The sequence below is a fragment of the Carassius gibelio genome, chromosome B4, assembly GCF_023724105.1.
Source record: "Carassius gibelio isolate Cgi1373 ecotype wild population from Czech Republic chromosome B4, carGib1.2-hapl.c, whole genome shotgun sequence".
NCBI classification, from domain to species: domain Eukaryota; kingdom Metazoa; phylum Chordata; class Actinopteri; order Cypriniformes; family Cyprinidae; genus Carassius; species Carassius gibelio.
Window position 1 is genome coordinate 26,143,204 of NC_068399.1, and position 16,469 is coordinate 26,159,672.

General features: G+C 39.1%; 1 long non-coding RNA gene and 1 pseudogene across 1 annotated transcript; one reads left to right on the forward strand and one right to left on the reverse strand.

Moving 5' to 3' along the window:
• Positions 1-33: 33 nt before the first annotated feature.
• Positions 34-3,233, forward strand: LOC127956660 (uncharacterized). Its single transcript, XR_008153611.1, has 5 exons — positions 34-150; positions 288-433; positions 1,964-2,018; positions 2,215-2,284; positions 2,858-3,233. It is a non-coding gene; the product is annotated as an uncharacterized LOC127956660 (long non-coding RNA).
• A 6,014-nt stretch (positions 3,234-9,247) lies between these two features.
• LOC127956659 (G-protein coupled receptor 22-like) lies at positions 9,248-15,770 on the reverse strand (annotated as a pseudogene).
• Positions 15,771-16,469: the final 699 nt, after the last annotated feature.

A 16,469-nucleotide genomic window follows, 5' to 3' on the forward strand; every position in this document is an offset into this window, starting at 1 on the left:
ATATTGTGACTTCGGTAAAACTAATTAATATTCATGACCAATCGCCGTTGTTCTCCATTCATGTTGTAACGCAGGGATTGTACGTCACTGGTGACATGGCAACGATGGAGGCTAGTCCGGAATCAACAGCGAATACACTGCTGAAAGATGGTAAATCCAGCTTTAATATGATTCCTGTTTTTGAATTGTATATGTGCATGTGTTTGTACGTTAACCAGGCTGATTAATCATCTCGATCGACACTTTAAGCTGCAGTAATAGTTATTTAATAATTTATTTCCTTCCAGAGTGCTATACTGATTTCATTGAAGAGGGTTTTGATGTGAAGACGTACACAGCTCAAGCCATTCATCATGCTGTCATTGCAGAGCAGCTGGCAAAGCTGGCGGAGGATCAGACAAACACCTGTCGAGATGAGACAAACACCTGTCAGGTGAGACATAAAAGATGAGACAAACACCTGTCAGGATGAGACAAACACCTATCAGATGAGACAAACACCTGTCAGGATGAGAAAAACACCTGTCAGATGAGACAAACACCTGTCAGGATGAGACAAACACCTGTCAGGATGAGAAAAACACCTGTCAGGGTGAGACAAACACCTATCAGATGAGACAAACACCTGTCAGGATGAGAAAAACACCTGTCAGATGAGACAAACACCTGTCAGGATGAGACAAACACCTGTCAGGATGAGAAAAACACCTGTCAGGGTGAGACAAACACCTATCAGATGAGACAAACACCTGTCAGGATGAGAAAAACACCTGTCAGGTGAGACAAACACCTGTCAGGATGAGACAAACACCTGTCAGGGTGATACAAACACCTATCAGATGAGACAAACACCTGTCAGGATGAGAAAAACACCTGTCAGGTGAGACAAACACCTATCAGATGAGACAAACACCTGTCAGGATGAGAAAAACACCTGTCAGGTGAGACAAACACCTATCAGGATGAGACAAACACCTGTCGGATGAGACAAACACCTGTCAGGGTGAGACAGACACCTATCAGATGAGACAAACACCTGTCAGGATGAGAATAACACCTGTCAGGGTGAGACAAACACCTATCAGATGAGACAAACACCTGTCAGGATGAGAAAAACACCTGTCAGGGTGAGACAAACACCTGTCAGGATGAGACAAACACCTGTCAGGGTGAGACAAACACCTATCAGATGAGACAAACACCTGTCAGGATGAGAAAAACACCTGTCAGGATGAGACAAACACCTGTCAGGGTGAAACAGACACCTATCAGATGAGACAAACACCTGTCAGGTGAGACAAACATCTGTCAGGATGAGACAAACACCTGTCAGGGTGAGGCAAACACCTATCAGATGAGACAAACACCTGTCAGGATGAGAAAAACACCTGTCGGGATGAGACAAACACCTGTCAGGTGAGACAAACATCTGTCAGGATCAGACAAACACCTGTCAGGGTGAGACAAACACCGGTAAGAATGAACAGCTTTCAATGCAGGTCTGTGTTAGGATCATGTCCAGAAAGTTAGAAAAACAGCTGTATGAGATGTATTTGAATGACGTCTGATGATGGCATCTTTAAATCAAATTCAAATTTTCTTTATATTGCAATCATTATGATCACAGCATGTAATCTAAGCTTTAATACATTCACTGTTTTTGCTTAAATCATTATGTGACATGATTTGTATGCATGGACATTACTTTGACACAGTCACTTCTGAAAACAGATTGTAATTAATTGTAATGTAGTAAAAATGCGTTTTCTGAGAATGCGTTTTCTGATTTTGAAACGATGTGTATTGTGAAAAACGCTATACAAATAAATGTGAATGGAATTGAATGCACGGTCAGTTTAGCTTCTGTCCACCAGAGGGATCACTTGTCACGTGTTAAATTCTTGCACAGTGGATGCAGTTCAGCTCAATCTGAGTAGGAAATTATGGGTGTTTTTGCTTCTAGGTGTCTAACAAATGATGCAGACCCGAATCGTTGCTCTCCACAGTGCTGTGGACAGGTAAATGACTCCATTGAAGGCATTTTAAATGGTCCAATTTAAAAAAAAAAGTGGTGGTTACATCACATGCATGGTTAATAGATATCAGAAAATGTGCTATTTTTGCTATAAATTGAAAATTGCAAGCACCAGTTAGTCAGATGCGTTGCAGTATTTAATAATTATGCATTTCTTATTTCACTTTCCTTTTATTCAGGATAAGGACCAAAATTGTTGACCCTTACAATAAGATTGTGGCACGGACAGCCCAGCTCGCCTGCTTACAGGTTATTTTCTTACTTTTATATCTCATATCTGTCTATCCCTGGATATTCCTAGAGACATTCTGCAGAACTATTATTTTTTCACTGTCTTGCTTTAACAAACGCCGTGCGCCTTTGCTCAGAGGCATGATTTCCATGTTTATTGGCTAGATAGAGACAGCCCCGGCTTTACAATTGTTTTCAGTAAAGACAGATTCAGTAATACACCCAGCATGGGGAGAAAAAAAATGAACACACAAAAAAAAGGAAATTATTCTGGCGGGATAGATGTATTTTAATATTGACTTACTATTGATTATCACATCCAAAAATAAACCAATAAAATGAAAATATAGATTTTCAAAAAGGATAATAAATAAATAAATTAATACAAAATGTACTAAAAATTAAATAAATTTAAATTTGTCTTTCAAAAATCTTTTGAGAGTGAATTAATCATGACCTAATATATCTCTTAAATGATTTGTAGTTATTTATTCACTCATTCTAAATCCATATAATTTTGTTTCCTTAGAGGAAAATAAAACTAGTATCTTTGTGCAGTATTTAAGATTTACAGACTTTTTTTTTTCATAGTGACCTTCAAAATGAATTTCTGGCAAGTTCCACAAGCAGAACAACGAACAACAAATAAAAAAGTCTGTAGTGGCTGTGTGACATAGTCCATTTCTTCTGAAGCTTGCATGGTCTACTTTTACTGTGCTTTTTGTTCTCTGTAACTTGACAGATGTGGTCACTGTGTATTGTCATGGTTAAAAAAAAAAAAAAGAGTTCAAAACATCTATTTTGGCTAAAGGAAAGTCATTTGTGCACCTGCTAGTATCTTTGTGTGGCAAGGCAAGAAAATGCATGCTTTTATCATGTTCACTTTCTGCCCCACGGCTCACATGATGCCATCATGAGTGTCTGAATCTGCAGAAAAGAAAAAAAAATCAATAAAAGTCCATTTGGATCTGGTCTCTCTCACAGTCTATCAGTCGCACACATGAATACCCACAGCTGTCCTGCTCTACACGTCTTGTGGATTTACAGGGTCTTCGGTCCTGGTTTTTAGTGGCTTTGGGGAATTGTTATTAAATATGAATGGAATACAGTTATGGAAAGGTCACTGTGGTTATGAAATGCTCCCCTTTACTCTCAAAACCCCTTTCTGCTCTTTTCTTGTGCAGTTTTATTGAAGTGTGAAAACACATTTGCATTTTTGTGTTTGCTAATCAGCGTAGCACCAGGATGGACCCTCAGTGGTTTGATCATGATTTTGCATGCAGCGATATAAAGGAAATACATTTTTAAAGGAGAGCAGGGCATGTTGTCACAGTATTTATGTGGATAGTCTTTTTATTTTTTCAGTTCTTTGATATTTTTTAAATATTGGCAGATATTAAGGTCTTGGTCACAAAAAAAAAATTATAAAAAAGATAATAATATGAATGCAGGAATTGCACTAGTGTTATTGTACATATTGTTTGATGAGCATGGGGAAAGTTGTCACCAATATTAGATAAAACCTTTAAAAGAATACATTTCTTTTAAATTTCTTTTGCATATATTTTTTTTAAACATGAAACATTGCTCTAATCTACTTCTCGTACTATTCATTGTTGTGTTTGACTATATCTGATGGCACAAATCGCTTCAGAAGTGTGAGACTTTGTTCATTCCATGTTGTTTTTGTGTCTGGGTTTGTCCTGTCCTTGCCTTTAGCAACACATTTTTATAATTTATTTTTATTCCTAGTAAGAATAAGACCAGACCTGATGATGGGGACACAGCTGATTTTTTTTTTTTTTTTCTGTTATCCTTTTATAATTTTTCTGTCACAATATCTGACGCACTGTCACCCCAGGACAAAGCAATCAGTTTCAGACACACACAAAATCAGATGCACGTACCTTTGGGACAGTTCAGCGGCACCTATTCACTGAAAACCAAAAAAGACTGACCTCCACGAGTCCTTCATCCACCTGCTGTCTGCCCACAGGCTTTATCTGGCTCAGTTGCATGATTTAAACAAAGAAAAACTCACTGCTTTACAAGCATTACATTTTTATTTTTTATAATACAGTGTCTGTTGGCTGTTAGTGTGTGAACTAAATGTTTATTCATGCTTGTTTGTAGTATTTTCTGTGTGTGAAATGCATTGATGATTAATTGATAGCATGTTCTAGTGTCAAAACAATCCTGTTAGATGATGCACATCCTTCTCCTTAATTATAATATTATTAATAATAATTCTGCATTCAGCTAAGATTGCTGTGAGGGGAAAAATGCTGTTATACTAGTCAAAGACCCTTAAAAAGGCCCCAAATTGGTCTTTAGATGTAGATCTGGTCCCTCCTTCAATTTAGGTCTATGTTTCATCTATTACTAGTCTTCCAGACAAAAATGATAAGTTTGATTAGTAACACCACACTTTTAATTTAAAGGGATAGTTCACCCAGAAGTGAACTGTCATCATTTATTCACCTCAAGTTTTTCCAAACCTGTATGAGTTTCTTTGAAGAAAAAAGGGTAACCAAACAGCTGCTGGTGGCCATTGACTTCAATAGTATTTTTCCATACTAAGTCAATGGTTACTATATATTTTTTCTTCTTCTTACCAAATGGTCTTCTTTTGTGGGTAAACTATCCCTTTAAAAAGCCACACTACATATCCTTATTTTCTTTTTCTTTTTTAGCACAAAATGTGTGTTACAATGGATTATAATCATATATGTGACCCTGAAGCACAAAACCAGTTTTAAGTAGCTGGGGTATATTTTTAGCAATAGCCAAATAAGCCTTGTATGGATCAAAAATATTGATTTTTTTTTTTATACCAAAAATCATTAGGATATTAAGTAAATATCACGTTCCACTAAGATATTTTTTTTACATTTCCTACTGTTAATATATCAAAATAACATTTTTGATTAGAAATATGCATTGCTAAGAACTTCATTTGGACAATTTTCTCAGTATTTTGAATTATTATTATGTTTTGCTCCCCCAGATTTTCAAATAGATGTATCTCTGCCAAATTATGACCGATCCTAATAAACCATACCTCAATGGAAAGTAGGGGTAGGACGTTCTTCTGTAGTATGGTTTGCTATAAATAACACATAAAACAAACAGGGTTCAGCATATATTTGTTTCTGTTGATGGATGCATATTCTGGCTCCCCAGACATTACAACAACAGCGATGAAAACCATTCACTCTTGTTCGATGCAAATGCAGTATGCTGGAATATGAGCAGTCATTTATTACGTCAACACCCGGGAGATGATAGCTCGTGCACACAGGCGCAAACCCACGTCTCAGAACGCACGCAAATATTACGCTCTCTCTGAACTATTGTGTTTAAATGGACAAATGCACACAAAAATTATTTCAAAATGCCTGTCCTTTGACATAGCCGGCTGAACGTTGGCCTACTAGATCAGTGCATTCTCTTAAAGTCTCTTGACAGTCTTCATATTAATCGCACAGCAACAACAAAGAAATCTGCTCTTGATTGAAAAGCTTTTGTAACATTAATAAAGAATAATCTTTCATTTATACACCCCAATTTAGTTATATCTTTACTCTATTGTATTTATTTGGTGTGTTTTTTTTTGTTGTTTTTTTTTGAAAGTATAGTTTTTCCATAAACCATGACTCTAAAACCGTGAAATAAACCGAACCGTGAAAAGTTTTACTGTTCCTCCCCTAATGGAAAGCATATTTAATCAACTTTCAGATGATGTATAAACTTCAATTTCTAAAAATTTACACTTATGTGAACAGGGGTTCATGTTAGTACCATGATTTTACACTAGTATGAAATATGAGTCACTAATACCAGATTTCAACAGTTTTATTGTAGGTTCATTCTATATCTTGGAACCTTTGGTTGCCATGGATGAATTTCTAGATGGAGGATTTAACGTGTAGATCATAATGTAGACATCAGCTTCTTGTGCTGGCTATCATAGACCCACAAATCATTATGTTATTTGATGAACGGAGGAATTTATTCATAATGGGGTACTCTGCATGAGTGGCAACACTCTCCCTCTGTTGTCTTCATTGGGTTGCATCACGTCTATGACGGCTAATCAGAAAGAAAGTTGCTGCAATACTCTTTAAATTAAAGGGGTGCAGTTGAAGAACCATTTTGAGCTGTCCGAAGAACCTTTCAATGAACAGATTTCCTGCTGCAGGTGCAAATGCAACCAGAAAAAACAGCCTGAGGGAGAAATAGTTTCTCTAGAAATGACCCTACTAGCTAGTTCCTAGAACTACACGATGTGAACGGCCCCTTTTAAGTGAACCTGTTTTTCTAACATCATGGCAGTTTTTCATGTAGGATTTGGTTGTCTTGGCATTTGCCAATGTTTAATTTTGTGTTCCTGTTTTTAGGCCGCTGATGCCAATTATTCAAAAGCTATAGCTTCTTCCACTTGTGTGTAAATGGCATTAGTTAAATCTTGCACTGTTTCCAGGTCAGCACCGTTCTTGTGGCCTAAATGTTTTGCTGAGTTTGCAACACAGGTGCTAGGACCGTCTGAAACTGGTTCTGATATTTTCTGACCTGCTTTGGAGATATTTTAGGTTTCGCTTCGTTGAAACCCCCTTGATTAACACCTGACCCAAATCACGTTCACAAGTGGTTTCAGTTCCAGTAATGACCCGAGTGCTTTTTAATGCACGCTCCAGGTCGTATTGGTGACGTCAGCCCTCAACCCATCTCATGTAAATATAGAGAGCACCTTTCATGATCCAATCAATTTCTGCTGCATCAAATTAAAGCCTGTCCCACATATTTGTTTCCACGTTCGCAATCTTGTTTCACTAGAAAAGCCATGTTTCAAAAGTAAAATGAGAATGTAGAACATTTCCATATTATAGTCTGGAATTCATGTGGTGTGGACACTATCTGAAATGAGAGAAATTGTTTTCGGTCATGGGTTTAATGGCTGTAATATCAGATTCATATTGACTCGTACTCTGTTGTCTTTTTGTCTGTACATTTGCCTAGATGTCATATGGACAGATAAATAAGATAGCACAATGCAAATTCAGTGTGCTCTCATTCCAAGTTTGTGTGATACGGTAAACACATGCTTGGTTTTTGAGATCCAGGCCCTGTGGGATAAATTCCAGTGAAGATCAGCAAGGTACTTTTTCCTGGTTTCTATTTGCATATTGTTTTCAAATGAAACTAAATCAATGCAGACAGACAGTAGTTTCCCATTGTGCATAAGGAGGGCATGCTGATTTTTGCATTTTGCATTTTTCCACTTGCATAAGCTCTGTTTGCGAGCTGCTTCCTGTAAGAGTTCCTAATCACTCCGTTAGAAGATTCCTTAAAAGTCAACCTGAGCCGTAAACTTATTCTCTTTGTGACACAATATGATCCAGTAATATGTTTTCCATCCATTGAATTATTTATCATGTCAAAGTGAGGGTCGTATTTGGATTCGTCTCACTCAGCTAATGGATTACAGAGACATCTTTGCATTACCGTCACCATCCAAAACGAGACAATTAGACTGCTCTAACAGCACCTGTCTGTTTTTTTTCACTGGATGCTCCGCTTTTATGCCTTCCCTCCACCCCCTGGAGGTATAACATGAACAGCCAGGGTCTGATATGATATCATTATCTGTATGTGCGCCTCTCTGGCATCCAGCTAGAAAGCTGTCTAACAAATCTCCCATTAGGCAGCTTGTTTAAAAACACGCTGCCTTACAAGGAAAGCTTTTGGTCTGTCGGTTTTGACAGTGTTTTACGGCACATGCTAGATCACAAATAGAGCAGGATACAGCTCTGAAACTGTGGAAGCAATTAAACTGCTGTCTTTGTTTTACAGTCTGTCTCTGTCTAGTGCACGCTGTCCCCAGAAACCTGACGAGGTGCAGTTGGACTGTGACTGGGTCGAGTTCAGAGCTTATAGAAATGCTGATAGCATCATGTTATTGGATTGTAAACAAGACAATCAGTAAATGATAATGGACCCTTGAAGGTTTAATTGACAGTTCGATTTCCTGTTTACCATAACTGCGACATCACTGTGTTCCAGCATAGAGTTGAATGGATAGGCAGCATATATAGTTTTTTTTTAACCAAAGTGGCTTTGCAGGTCATTTGTTATTTTCTCGGTTTATCTCACTGCTTACACAAAACATATGCCTGAAATAGCTCTGAATTATGGCAGGCCTTACACAATAATGATGATAGCTCTCCATCTTGCCAAGATGATTTATGAATCCCTTCCCAGTGTTGTAAGGTATGGATGGGCTGCCAGATGGATTGAACTCTAAATGGCTTAAAGGGAAGATTGACTGGGGCAATGGAAGGAGGTAAAGGTGTTTTGATTGGTGGAGGGCATGTGTGTGATTGCTGTCAGCCATAATAAGATGATTAGAGTGGGATAACATGGGTAAACTGAAGGAATTAGGCTGTTATTGTGAAGAGGAAATCAAAGTCGGATAAATGTCAAGAGCTGAGAATTGACAGGAAGAAAGGTGAAGTGCATGCTTCAATCTGTTTGGGAAACAGTCATATATCTTGCATTTCCAACCTTGTTACCCTAAATATTGAAATAAGGTGTCTATTTGAAGGTGTCTTTGTTAGGTTACATTCACTTAATATTATAATAACAATTAATTATCCTTAATTGCAAGTAACCCTAAGCCTAACCCTAAACATATAGTAAGTAAATGTATAATTAAACCGTAACAAGGACACCTTAACATAAAAAGTAAAAAGTGGAAAAGTAAGGATGCTCCATGAGGATGCTCCAATTAACTCGATTTTTAAAGACAGAGATGATGTGGTTTGTGGTTTGGCTGTGGATATGGAGACAGACAGAGAGAACATTTGACTCTTGGGTGCTGTTCAAAGAAGATTTGATGCTTTTTTTCTATGTGTATTAAGTTTTTGGTTGGTGTTGTTGTGAAAAAAAGTAATAATAAAAAAAATAAGCTAACCAAGTTACCAGGGTCTAAATCAAGATATTCTTTTATTGGCATTAACAATGAAACAGTACTTTGTATTTGTGCTAATGTGACTTTGGATGCTTTCAGGCCCTGAACACGGCTTGTAAGCAAAGCAGTCCAAGTGTTTTGGCAGCCTTTTGTACTGGCATTGCTCACTTGCAAATATGATATTTTCCCCCACATGCCTCAGAAATGTCTATACAGCTTGTTTTTCCTCAAAAAAATAAAGCCTCCACAAATGGCCAACCCCAAACCTTCGGTCAAGTCATCACAGGGTAACAGCTCCACAGGCCTCTGTATGATCTGTTGCATATGAGGATGGCCAAAGGGCTCTTAGAATCTGCCATGTGAGTTTTGGGAGTTGTGTGGGAGTACATATAAGCTAAAAGTAACAATTTTGCCCTTGATATTAAAGCATAGAGCCCCAGGATAGCTGGGACTTGGGTACAGCATTGACAGATTTGTCACATCATGCAGCTTTTGTTATAATAACTCACTGTTTTGAGAGACCTGTACTCCATAAAAGACGTGCATCAATCATGCACTTCAGTTCCCACTTTCTCTTGTTCGGCACAGTGTGTGAGCTCTAAATATGGATCATCCCTGGCTCTGACCCTTTATCTATAGATAAACTCAAGAACGTATGATTGTAGCACAGTCACTTGATGATAATAAGCTGAAAAATAGTAATGTTTAGTTCCTAAAAACTGTCAGATGGGTTTTCAATCAAGTTTAAAGCCTACCCAACTGAGATGTGCTTTGGGGAACTGCCGGTACATGTGCATATAATTGTTTTGCATTTTGCACCGGCATGAACCGAAAGATTTAGTTTGTGAAAACCTTTTAGTGCTTGAAACAGCTGTTTAATTTGATAAAGTATATTCAATTAGCATTTAGCGGCTCTACAGTTTCATACGTAACACCCTTGAGATAGTCACACCTTTATTTACTAACCTTAGATACCCCCTTGAGAACTGGTTGTCAAATTTATTATCAAATTTTATTAGTCATCGCTGTTAATGATTTGATTTGAAATGCATTTTATTAATGCAAGCTATCGTCCAACACCATTTGCACCCTGAAACTGAACATGTCAACTCAGTCAGGAATTAACCCGCGCCTCATAACTGTATTTTACTTAATTCTCATGTTTAATGTTTAATGGCTTGACTTTGCCTCTCAAACTGAACAGTGTGTGACCTTTAAGTGCTGCAATGCAAAGGTGATTCTTTTTGTAGGCTGCCAAAAGATACAGTTATCACCCTCTAATCCGGTCTAACCCATAATCAAACACCAACAAGCTCAATAGGTCTCATAAGGTCAAGTATTTGGAATCAACACCTTTTCAATGACACCCCCCATCCACTTCATACTCCAGCAGCTTTTTGGACAATATGCTGTGAGCCACCTCCCTCATCTCTATAAAAAGATATGATTTTTTTTGCCAACTGGCCGTGCAAGTGATTTTGAAAAGAAGCAGACCTTGCTTTGTAAGTGCACCCTGTGACTTGTTGACCTGAGTAATATAGCCATCGTGATCCTTTTATTGCAGGGTGGAGGGCAGGTAATATCCACTTAATGAAACTCATAGTGTGAATTCTTATCTAATATTTTGCAACAGTAAAAATTGAGGTGGCTGAAGTCAAAAGAGAACAAATACATATAACCACTTTCTCTACAGATTAAAACAAAAAAACTACTGAAGAAATACGACCCAGTGTTATCACAGTTGTGCAGGATTCATCTTTAGAGCTGTTTTGGGGGGTATTTAATGCAAATGAACAAACCCAGGAACATCATTTTCTAAGTCTTTCTACTTACATTTGTAGTTAATAATTTACTTGGGTACGTCTGTACAATCTCTAGGACCACATCGATTAAAACACATGCAGTATTTACACTTTACCATCTAAGACATTTACAATAGTCACCATAACAATAAATAATAATAAATTATTTCTCTTTAGATACTGTACAGTTAATACACTTAAATTCATTACTTCTTTGGATTAGTGGTTTCCCTTTTTTAATGATTCTGTACCTGATGTGGATGTTTGCCTTAAATTAACCCACTAGCTCATTCCACATCCTCTGATGAGAGGCATTTTTGCCTGACCTCGGTCTCCTCAAAAGTCACCTTTTTGTTCCTCTTTGGGTCAATCCATGAGTTGTGGATGACCACGTTATTGGGGATAGGGTCCGCCTCTACAACTGACACAACACGCTTCTTCATTTTACTCTTTAGGACCTTCTGAAATTTCTGCCGAGTGAAGGCATAGAGCAGCGGGTGAAAAATGGTGGTTCCATAAGCCATGACCAGGAAGCCCAGTCTGAGACGCACCGTTAAGTTGCTCGACCCTGCACTCAGGATTACTGTATTTAGCACGGTAATGGGTGTCCAGCAAAGCAGGAAGGTGGAGATTATAAGAAGCGACATTCGGAAAACCCTCTTTTGTCGTTCACGGCGTTCCCTGTGCCGTTTGACTGCCCTGCGGAGGGCTATGATCACGGACACGGAGGTACGCATGGCCAGTGGTGGGTTCCTGCCTGCACTGCTCTGTGAAGCATCGGTGGACTCTGGCTGGGTTGAAGTCATGGAAATGGTCTTTTTCTTTCTAGGTTTCTTCTTGGGCACCGAATGGAAACGTGTGCCAATGCGGATGTTGAGCGCCTGCAGAATCTTGTAGTAAGTTACCAACATGACCACAGCAGTGAAGAAGAAGATGGGGATCTGTGCCAACAGGTGATAGTAGAGACCCAATTCAGTGCAATATTGGTTTGACGGTTCCTCCCCCTCTGTCTGATTTCTTTCATTACCTGCCTGGCTAAAGAAACCCTCTTCTATGAAGGGTACCAGAAAGCTAAGGAATGATAAAGCCCAAATGGACCCTAATAAGGCCACCGCTCGTCCCATTGTCAGAACTCGATTTGCAGGCCGAACTGATATGTCATAGCGGTCTAGTGTGATGGCCAGGACATTGGCAGCAGTAGCCACGCTAGCAAAAGACACACAAGCCTCATGGAAGCAGCAGATGAGTGCACTGTTGCCTTCCAGTGGCAATAGCACCACCACAATTGTAAGTGGGATGCAGCCCACACACACCAGGACGTCCAGCACATGAAGGTTCATGGTTACGATGTTGCTGACAGAGCTCACCAGGTTTGACTTCATACAATAGAGAGCCAGCACAGTCAGGTTGCTACTGAGTCCCAGCACAATCTCCAACATGAGGAAACCTGTTAGAGACACCTGGAAGCTGACAGGGTAAGGAGTGTCCAAGTCCATTTCGGAGTCAAGAGGTTCAACGTTATCGAGGACAGTGACGTTGCTCATGATGGTCTGGAATCCCAGTACAGAAGGGGTATGCATTCTCCTACACGTGCAAAAACAGAAGAAGGTTGTTTAAACGCTACATGTATTTCTAAGAAGCATTTTCATGACATGCTACTGAGTGTAAGATAATGACAGAACTGAATAGCTTCTCAAACATAAATTGATTTAGACAAATTCTAGTTGGCATCTAACAAAAATGTGAATGGAAAGGACCACAGTTAAAAACGGAAAAAATGATGAAATATTTATCTGCATATACTAAGAAAAACTCACCCCTCCCTTGTGTTCACTGTCCTCGTTAGGAGCTTGTGTAGCAGATGCAACCAAAGCGTTGATGTGTTGGCAGTTGGTCATAGACGCCAACCATACTCCAGCGCCTCTTTATCTCAGCAGTGTCCTTTGCTCCTTCAATGCCATTCTGTTATGTACTTGCTCCGTTTTTTTTTTAATGAGCTAATATTTAACAAATGCATCAGCTTAGGCTGTCCTCAGCCCCAGCATGGCACAGACTGGACAAGTGAGGACACCCCGTTTTCCTCAAACAGCTCTCTGTAGGGTTGATAATACACCATCTAACCAGCTCATACCTCTTTCCCTTGCATCCTCAGATTTATGTGGGTGGATGTGGGAGATGGAAACACTTTGCTCTTCCTTTTCAGAGTGTGGGAAGGGTTTGTGCATTGTAATATCCACGTGGTCCTTACATGAAAGCTGTGTTGTATTCAGGCTTGTTTTTAGCCTTTTGTTCTTTGTGTTGGCCGAGCAGATCTTACAGAAACGATCAGGGACAGCACCATGCCCCATCCTTGCAAAAGTCCTCTCTTATCATTGTTTATTCCAAGACTTTGTGAACCACAAGAAGAAATTCAGCTCCCTCAGTGTGACAGGTAAGGAATGGCATTCCCTCCTCACTATATAACAAAAGTTGCACCGACTCCTACAGAGTCCATGGCGCCTTGTAATCCACAGGATAGCTCCAGGAGACCATGCAGGTAGACAGCAGTACGCAGTAATCACAACAAGCTCACAGGTTTCCAGAGGGAAGGAGCTAGTCAGGCCGGTGCACAGTGTGGCATATATTTACCCCCTCTTTTTCACAATGTTCATGTGGGACAAAGGAACAGGGGCTCCATCCTCCGTAGTTTCAAACTCTCGCTGCTAGCAGGTGCAAAAAAGTGAAGAATTAGAATAGTTTTTTGTCTTTCTTCCCAAGTCATAAATGACCTTGAAAATCTCTAAAGGATAGTGGTGGCATCTTAGCATTTGCATAAGCCATTTTACACTAACTTTGTCCACAATCGATGGTTTCTGGTTGTTTTGAGACCTTGTAATGATTGTGCTCCCTTCCAATTGCATTTTTAAGAATTAACCCCAGTCAAAGCCAACTTCTTTGTGTTTAAATGTGTCTCTGGTGTAATTTGTTAGTTGACAAGCCTTAAAGGTGCCATAGAATGCACTGATACAATATTTAAAATTGTTACATTATATCTACATATCTACATTGTTCCTGTAGCTCAATTGGTAGAGCATTGTGCTATCAAGCACAAGGTTGGGGGTTCGGTTCCCCGGGAGCACATACTAGGTAAAAATTGATAGCCTGAATGCACTGTAAAATAAAAGCGTCTGCTAAATGCATAATTTTTTTTTTATTTTTATTTAATCTACATAGAAGGTATGTGGCTTTGGTAAGGAAACTGTTTTGCATGTCCATTTACAACCCTAGGATTTGTCCCTAGAATGAAATAGTCATTACCTTATTTGGAAGTGTCATGAATAATAATGTTAATAACTCTGCTCTGATTGGCCGTTTAATAGTGCAGCTCATTTCATAAACCAAACAGATCTCTACCGTCCGGTGTAAACGATTAGAGATTAGGCATCCAGCCTTATATGTTTGAGCCTGTATCAGACGAAGATTCAGATTTTAAAAGGTAGTAATTTAGTTTTATTCGTTTTTATTTATCTTTTTAGTTTTTTAATAGCAATATCTGGCAACACCGCATCGGTGATTTGGCTGTGCAGGTCCAGCTGGTCTAGGACATGCAAATGTTGGGGGCGTAAACACTAATGATGCCATATGTAACATCACAGTCAATGTTATGTTGGGATTCGCCTCTTTTTCAGTGCTCTTTTGAAAGCACGACATTTACATAAGGAGGAGGAAACAATGGCTCACGGTATGTCATTTCCATGTACAGACCTCTTATTATTTTACTATGCCAAGGTAAACACAGTTTTCCATTCTATGGCACCTTTAAGCCCAACTCATTAAACTCATGTTCCTTTGGAATAATGGACTCCCACAGCGACTGTGAGTGGTTGTTTGCAGAGCAGGTTTGCTGTACTCCCACACCAATATTCCATATGTGAAGCAGAATACTCATACATCTCCAAGCATCTCTCTCACTTTTTCTCTATTTTTCTGAGCTGGAAGGCAGCTTTCAGCACTAGCCAAAAAAAAGTAATAGCGACAAGAGCGCTCACATCATCTTCCCCTTAAGAGGATAATGGGTTAAATAGGTTTCGATTACTCAGTTGTGCTCTTTCCACATACATTAAATTAGTTAAATGTGTAACTGCTGTGTTGGCTACTAGAGGATTCACATCAAAATACAATATACATAAAAAAAAAAGTCACATTGCAAGCGTCAAAGCAAAACAGCGCACAGTTTTTCTTCAAAATTGTTAAATCAATTCATATTCCTGTCCAAAGCATAGATTATAACTGCTATGAATTTAAAGCATACGGTCACATATATGTATTCATTCTTGGTAGCAACCCTGCACATTTAAAGAATAAATAAATAAAAGTTATCAGCTTTGTACAGATTTCTAAAGTTATGCCTTGTATAGAATAGCATGCATTCCCTTTAGCAGATGCTCCAGTTGTGAGAGTACAGAAACTTCAAGCTTTTTACCTCTCGTTGCTGCCATAAGAGTGAGTGACCTGGTAGCCCATATATTTCCCAGTTTGAGTAGAGCCATGCCAGGACGAGTAATAAAGTACATGCTTATCTGAAAGGATGAGTTTGGCTGTCTTCCTCCGTCTGCTTTCCTGTGAACGCTCCCTTGCCTGACAGAGAAGTCAGATGTTGTAGGATGTTGTGCCATGCATCTCGCTTAGAGATCTGCACCTCTCCTTATCCCTTGTTCCTTCCCTCTCAGTCTTTCTCTCTCTCTCACCATCCCTACACTCTGTGCTTTCAAAATGCCCTACCTACTCATCTCTCTCCTCCTCCTCTTTTTGCTCTCTCTCTCTCTCTCTCTCTCTCTCTTCCCTCCCACCTCCCTCATCACTCTGGCTTTCCCTCCCCCTTCCTCCCTGTTTCTGCTGTGGTTTATAACACTCCTTTGCTTCCTGATTGGTCTCCTATAATAGTTGTAACCCTTTCTTCCACTGTTGCTCAAATAGGGCTTTTACCAACAGGTTCATTTTACTCTTTGTTGACATTGTCACAAAATACAATACTTCTCTGTTTGGCTTTCTTGCTAACTTATTTTTAAATTGTCCATGCATCGACCATTTAGAAGCAAGGAAATGAAAAACCATGCAATAGCCTCGAGCAAGGATGTGGGTGAGTTTACTTGCAAGGCAAGGGCTCCATCTGAGTCTTCACAATGCAAACATGACAAACCTCGCATGAAGCGTGATTTAGGTCCTGCTTTTTTTGCCGCACTTGTGTGGGCGTGTTGGTGCACATGGATGCGGAGAGAAGGAATGGGCTAATTATGGAACAAATTTAAAACTCTGTTGTTGCAGATGACACAAATATCACAAAAAGGCTTCAAATTAGCTGAATTCCCTTACGAAAGGAAAATATATTTACCAATATATTTCTTAAAATATATTGTGATATATTGTAATATATTATTTTCCCTTTTTATTT